The sequence below is a fragment of the Calliopsis andreniformis genome, unplaced genomic scaffold (assembly GCF_051401765.1).
Source record: "Calliopsis andreniformis isolate RMS-2024a unplaced genomic scaffold, iyCalAndr_principal scaffold0004, whole genome shotgun sequence".
NCBI lineage: Eukaryota > Metazoa > Arthropoda > Insecta > Hymenoptera > Andrenidae > Calliopsis > Calliopsis andreniformis.
Window position 1 is genome coordinate 9,463,884 of NW_027480424.1, and position 7,804 is coordinate 9,471,687.

A 7,804-nucleotide genomic window follows, 5' to 3' on the forward strand; every position below is an offset into this window, starting at 1 on the left:
ACCAGTTTGAAAGTGATGGCCAATTCTACGTTCCGGGCAACCTAGGCTTCACTCTAGGGCGTTGCTCCACCATATCGAATAGTTAGTGCCTTAGAAGTCAACGCCAAAAGCATAAAACACAATAGAAATACAACAGCTTTTCCATCGTATAAAACGAATAATTGCAACCAGTATGAAACTTATGGTCATTTCTACTTTCCGAGCAACCTAGGCTTCACCCTATGGCGTTGCTCCAACAGATTGAATAGTTAGGTCCTTAGAAGTAAACGCCAGTAGCATAAAATACGATATAAATACAACAGCGTTTCCATCGTATAAAACGAATAATTGCAACCAGTGTGAAAGTAATGGTCATTTCTACGTTCCGAGCACCCTAGGCGTCACTCTAGGGTGTTGCTCCACCACATGTAATAGCTACGGCCTTAGAAGTCAACGCCAGAGGCATAAAGTACAATATAAATACAACAACGTTTCCATCGTATAAAACGAATAATTGCAACCAGTGTGAAAGTTATGGTCATTTCTACATTCCGAGCAACCTAGGATCCACTCTAGCGCGTTGCTCCACCAGATCGAATAGTTAGGTCCTTAGAAGTAAACGCCAGAAGCATAAAATACGATATAAATACAACAGCGTTTGCATCGTATAAAACGAATAATTGTAACCAGTTTGAAAGTGATGGCCAATTCTACGTTCCGGACAACCTAGGCTTCTCTCTAGGGCGTTGCTCCACTAGATCGAACAGCTAGGGCCTTAGAAGTCAACGCCAGAAGCATAAAATACAATACAAATACAACAGTTTTTCCATCGTATAAAACGAATAATTGCAACCAGTATGATACTTATGGTCATTTCTACTTTCCGAGCAACCTAGGCTTCACCCTAGGGAGTTGCTCCAACAGATTGAATAGTTAGGGCCTTAGAAGTCAACGCCCGAACCATAAAATGCAAAAAAAATACAACAGTGTTTCCATCATATATCAGGAATAATTGCAACCAGTTTGAAAGTGATGGCCAATTCTACGTTCCGGGCAACCTGGGTTTCACTCCAGCGCGTTACTCCACCAGACCGAATAGTTACGTCCTAAGAAGCCAACGCCAGAAGCATAAAATACGATATGAATACAACAGAATTTCCATCGTATAAAACGAATAATTGCAACCAGTATGAAAGTAATGGTCATTTCTACGTCCCAAGCACCCTAGGCGTCACTCTAGGGCGTTGCTCCACCACATCTAATAGCTACGGCCTTAGAAGTCAACGCCAGAGGCATAAAATACAATATAAATACAAGAGCGTTTCCATCGTATAAAACGAATAATTGCAACCAGTGTGAAAGTTATGGTCATTTCCACATTCCGAGGAACCTAGGCTTCACTCTAGGGCGTTGCTCCACCAGATCGAATAGTTAGGGCCTAAGAAGTGAACGCCAGAAGCATAAAATGCAATAAAAATACAACAGTTTTTCCATCGTATAACAAGATTAATTGCAACCAGTTTGAAAGTGATGGTCATTTCTACGTTCCGGGCAAGCTAGGCTTCACCCTAGGCTGTTGTTCCACCAGATCGAATAGTTATGGCCTACGAAGTGAACGCCAGAAGCATAAAATACAATATAAATACAACAGTTCTTCCATCGTATAACAAGATTAATTGCAACCAGTTTGAAAGTGATGGCCGATTCTACGTTCCAGGCAACCTAGGCTTCACTCTAGGGCGTTGCTCCACCAGATCGAATAGTTAGGTCCATAGAAGTAGACGCCAGAAGCATAAAATACGATATAAATACAACAGCTTTTCCATCGTATAAAAGGATTAGTTGCAACCAGTTTGAAAGTGATGGCCAATTCTACGTCCCGGGCAACCTAGGCTTCACTCTAGGGCGTTGCTCCACCAGATCGAATAGTTAGTGCCTTAGATGTCAACGCCAGAAGCATAAAATACAATATAAATACAACAGCTATTCCATCGTATAAAACGAATAATTGCAACCAGTGTGAAAGTTATGGTCATTTCTACATTCCGAGCAACCTAGGATCCACTCTAGGGCGTTGCTCCACCAGATCGAATAGCTAGGTCCTTAGAAGTAAACGCCAGAAGCATAAAATACGATATAAATACAACAGCGTTTGCATCGTATAAAACGAATAATTGTAACCAGTTTGAAAGTGATGGCCAATTCTATGTTCCGGGCAACCTAGGCTTCACTCTAAGGCGTTGCTCCACTAGATCGAACAGCTAGGGCCTTAGAAGTCAACGCCAGAAGCATAAAATACAATATAAATACAACAGTTCTTCCATCGTATAAAACGAATAATTGCAACCAGTATGAAACTGATGGTCATTTCTACTTTCCGAGCAACCTAGGTTTCACTCTAAGGTGTTGCTCCACTAGATCGAACAGCTAGGGCCTTAGAAGTCAACGCCAGAAGCATAAAATGCAATATAAAAACAACAGTTTTTCCATCGTATAAAACGAATAATTGCAACCAGTATGATACTTATGGTCATTTCTACTTTCCGAGCAACCTAGGCTTCACCCTAGGGCGTTGCTCCAACAGATTGAATAGTTAGGGCCTTAGAAGTCAACGCCCGAACCATAAAATGCAAAAAAAACACAACAGTGTTTCCATCATATAACAGGAATAATTGCAACCAGTTTGGAAGTGATGGCCAATTCTACGTTCCGGGCAACCTAGGCTTCGTTCTAGGGCGTTGCTCCACCAGATCGAATAGATAGTGCCTTAGAAGTCAACGCCAGAAGCATAAAATACAATATAAATACAACAGTTTTTCCATCGTATAAAACGAATAATTGCAACCAGTATGAAACTTATGGTCATTCTACTTTCCGAGCAACCTAGGCTTCACTCTAGGGCGTTGCTCCACCAGATCGAATAGTTAGTGCCTTAGAAGTCAACGCCAGAAGCATAAAATACAATATAAATACAACAGTTTTTCCATCGTATAAAACGAATAATTGCAACCAGTATGAAACTGATGGTCATTTCTACTTTCCGAGCAACCTAGGCTTCACTCTAGGGCGTTGCTCCACCAGATCGAATAGTTAGTGCCTTAGAAGTCAACGCCAGAAGCATAAAATACAATATAAATACAACAGTTTTTCCATCGTATAAAACGAATAATTGCAACCAGTAAGAAACTTATGGCCAATTCTACCTTCCGGGCAACCTAGGATTCACTCTAGGGCGTTGCTCCACCAGATCGAATAGCTAGTGCCTTAGAAGTCAACGCCAGAAGCATAAAATACAATATAAATACAACAGTTTTTCCATCGTATAAAACGAATAATTGCAACCAGTATGAAACTTATGGTCATTTCTACTTTCCGAGCCACCTAGGCTTCACCCTAGGGCGTTGCTCCAACGGATTGAATAGTTAGGGCCTTAGAAGTCAACGCCCGAACCAAAAAATGCATTTAAAATACAACAGTGTTTCCATCACATAACAGGAATAATTGCAACCAGTTTGAAAGTGATGGCCAATTCTACGTTCCGGGCAACCTAGGCTTCACTCTAGGGCGTTGCTCCACCATATCGAATAGTTAGTGCCTTAGAAGTCAACGCCAAAAGCATAAAACACAATAGAAATACAACAGCTTTTGCATCGTATAAAACGAATAATTGCAACCAGTATGAAACTTATGGTCATTTCTACTTTCCGAGCAACCTAGGCTTCACCCTATGGCGTTGCTCCAACAGATTGAATAGTTAGGTCCTTAGAAGTAAACGCCAGTAGCATAAAATACGATATAAATACAACAGCCTTTCCATCGTATAAAACGAATAATTGCAACCAGTGTGAAAGTAATGGTCATTTCTACGTTCCGAGCACCCTAGGCGTCACTCTAGGGTGTTGCTCCACCACATGTAATAGCTACGGCCTTAGAAGTCAACGCCAGAGGCATAAAGTACAATATAAATACAACAACGTTTCCATCGTATAAAACGAATAATTGCAACCAGTATGAAACTGATGGTCATTTCTACTTTCCGAGCAACCTAGGCTTCACTCTAGGGCGTTGCTCCACCAGATCGAATAGCTAGTGCCTTAGAAGTCAACGCCAGAAGCATAAAATACAATATAAATACAACAGTTTTTCCATCGTATAAAACGAATAATTGCAACCAGTAAGAAACTTATGGTCATTTCTACTTTCCGAGCAACCTAGGCTTCACCCTAGGGCGTTGCTCCAACAGATTGAATAGTTAGGGCCTTAGAAGTCAACGCCCGAACCATAAAATGCAAAAAAAATACAACAGTGTTTCCATCATATATCAGGAATAATTGCAACCAGTTTGAAAGTGATGGCCAATTCTACGTTCCGGGCAACCAAGGTTTCACTCCAGGGCGTTGCTCCACCAGACCGAATAGTTACGTCCTAAGAAGTCAACGCCAGAAGCATAAAATACGATATAAATACAACAGCATTTCCATCGTATAGAACGAATAATTGCAACCAGTATGATAGTAATGATCATTTCTACATTCCGGGCAAGCTAGGCTTCACCCTAGGCTGTTGTTCCATCAGATCGAATAGTTAGGGCCTAAGAACTGAACGCCAGAAGCGTAAAATGCAATAAAAATACAACAGTTTTTCCATCGTATAACAAGATTAACTGCAACCAGTTTGAGAGTGATGGCCAATTCTACGTTCCGGGCAACCTAGGCTTCAGTCTAGGGCGTTGCTCCACCAGATCGAATAGTTAGTGCCTTAGAAGTCAACGCCAGAAGCATAAAATACAATATAAATACAACAGTTTTTCCATCGTATAAAACGAATAATTGCAACCAGTATGAAACTGATGGTCATTTCTACTTTCCGAGCAACCTAGGCTTCACTCTAGGGCGTTGCTCCACCAGATCGAATAGTTAGTGCCTTAGAAGTCAACGCCAGAAGCATAAAATGCGATATAAATACAACAGCTCTTCCATCGTATAAAAGGAATAATTGCAAACAGTGTGAAAGTAATGGTCATTTCTACGTTCCGGGCAAGCTAGGCTTCACCCTAGGCTGTTGTTCCACCAGATCGAATAGTTATGGCCTACGAAGTGAACGCCAGAAGCATAAAATGCAATAAAAATACAACAGTTTTTCCATCGTATAACAAGATTAATTGCAACCAGTTTGAAAGTGATGGCCAATTCTACGTTCCAGGCAACCTAGGCTTCACTCTAGGGCGTTGCTCCACCAGATCGAATAGTTAGGTCCATAGAAGTAGACGCCAGAAGCATAAAATACGATATAAATACAACAGCTTTTCCATCGTATAAAAGGATTAGTTGCAACCAGTTTGAAAGTGATGGCCAATTCTACGTCCCGGGCAACCTAGGCTTCACTCTAGGGCGTTGCTCCACCAGATCGAATAGTTAGTGCCTTAGATGTCAACGCCAGAAGCATAAAATACAATATAAATACAACAGCTATTCCATCGTATAAAACGAATAATTGCAACCAGTGTGAAAGTTATGGTCATTTCTACATTCCGAGCAACCTAGGATCCACTCTAGGGCGTTGCTCCACCAGATCGAATAGCTAGGTCCTTAGAAGTAAACGCCAGAAGCATAAAATACGATATAAATACAACAGCGTTTGCATCGTATAAAACGAATAATTGTAACCAGTTTGAAAGTGATGGCCAATTCTATGTTCCGGGCAACCTAGGCTTCACTCTAAGGCGTTGCTCCACTAGATCGAACAGCTAGGGCCTTAGAAGTCAACGCCAGAAGCATAAAATACAATATAAATACAACAGTTCTTCCATCATATAAAACGAATAATTGCAACCAGTATGAAACTGATGGTCATTTCTACTTTCCGAGCAACCTAGGCTTCACTCTAAGGTGTTGCTCCACTAGATCGAACAGCTAGGGCCTTAGAAGTCAACGCCAGAAGCATAAAATGCAATATAAAAACAACAGTTTTTCCATCGTATAAAACGAATAATTGCAACCAGTATGATACTTATGGTCATTTCTACTTTCCGAGCAACCTAGGCTTCACCCTAGGGCGTTGCTCCAACAGATTGAATAGTTAGGGCCTTAGAAGTCAACGCCCGAACCATAAAATGCAAAAAAAACACAACAGTGTTTCCATCATATAACAGGAATAATTGCAACCAGTTTGGAAGTGATGGCCAATTCTACGTTCCGGGCAACCTAGGCTTCGTTCTAGGGCGTTGCTCCACCAGATCGAATAGATAGTGCCTTAGAAGTCAACGCCAGAAGCATAAAATACAATATAAATACAACAGTTTTTCCATCGTATAACAAGATTAACTGCAACCAGTTTGAGAGTGATGGCCAATTCTACGTTCCGGGCAACCTAGGCTTCAGTCTAGGGCGTTGCTCCACCAGATCGAATAGTTAGTGCCTTAGAAGTCAACGCCAGAAGCATAAAATACAATATAAATACAACAGTTTTTCCATCGTATAAAACGAATAATTGCAACCAGTATGAAACTGATGGTCATTTCTACTTTCCGAGCAACCTAGGCTTCACTCTAGGGCGTTGCTCCACCAGATCGAATAGTTAGTGCCTTAGAAGTCAACGCCAGAAGCATAAAATGCGATATAAATACAACAGCTCTTCCATCGTATAAAACGAATAATTGCAACCAGTGTGAAAGTTATGGTCATTTCTACATTCCGAGCAACCTAGGATCCACTCTAGGGCGTTGCTCCACCAGATCGAATAGCTAGGTCCTTAGAAGTAAACGCCAGAAGCATAAAATACGATATAAATACAACAGCGTTTGCATCGTATAAAACGAATAATTGTAACCAGTTTGAAAGTGATGGCCAATTCTATGTTCCGGGCAACCTAGGCTTCACTCTAAGGCGTTGCTCCACTAGATCGAACAGCTAGGGCCTTAGAAGTCAACGCCAGAAGCATAAAATGCAATATAAAAACAACAGTTTTTCCATCGTATAAAACGAATAATTGCAACCAGTATGATACTTATGGTCATTTCTACTTTCCGAGCAACCTAGGCTTCACCCTAGGGCGTTGCTCCAACAGATTGAATAGTTAGGGCCTTAGAAGTCAACGCCCGAACCATAAAATGCAAAAAAAACACAACAGTGTTTCCATCATATAACAGGAATAATTGCAACCAGTTTGGAAGTGATGGCCAATTCTACGTTCCGGGCAACCTAGGCTTCGTTCTAGGGCGTTGCTCCACCAGATCGAATAGATAGTGCCTTAGAAGTCAACGCCAGAAGCATAAAATACAATATAAATACAACAGTTTTTCCATCGTATAAAACGAATAATTGCAACCAGTATGAAACTTATGGTCATTCTACTTTCCGAGCAACCTAGGCTTCACTCTAGGGCGTTGCTCCACCAGACCGAATAGTTAGTGCCTTAGAAGTCAACGCCAGAAGCATAAAATACAATATAAATACAACAGTTTTTCCATCGTATAAAACGAATAATTGCAACCAGTATGAAACTGATGGTCATTTCTACTTTCCGAGCAACCTAGGCTTCACTCTAGGGCGTTGCTCCACCAGATCGAATAGTTAGTGCCTTAGAAGTCAACGCCAGAAGCATAAATACAATATAAATACAACAGTTTTTCCATCGTATAAAACGAATAATTGCAACCAGTAAGAAACTTATGGCCAATTCTACCTTCCGGGCAACCTAGGATTCACTCTAGGGCGTTGCTCCACCAGATCGAATAGCTAGTGCCTTAGAAGTCAACGCCAGAAGCATAAAATACAATATAAATACAACAGTTTTTCCATCGTATAAAACGAATAATTGCAACCAG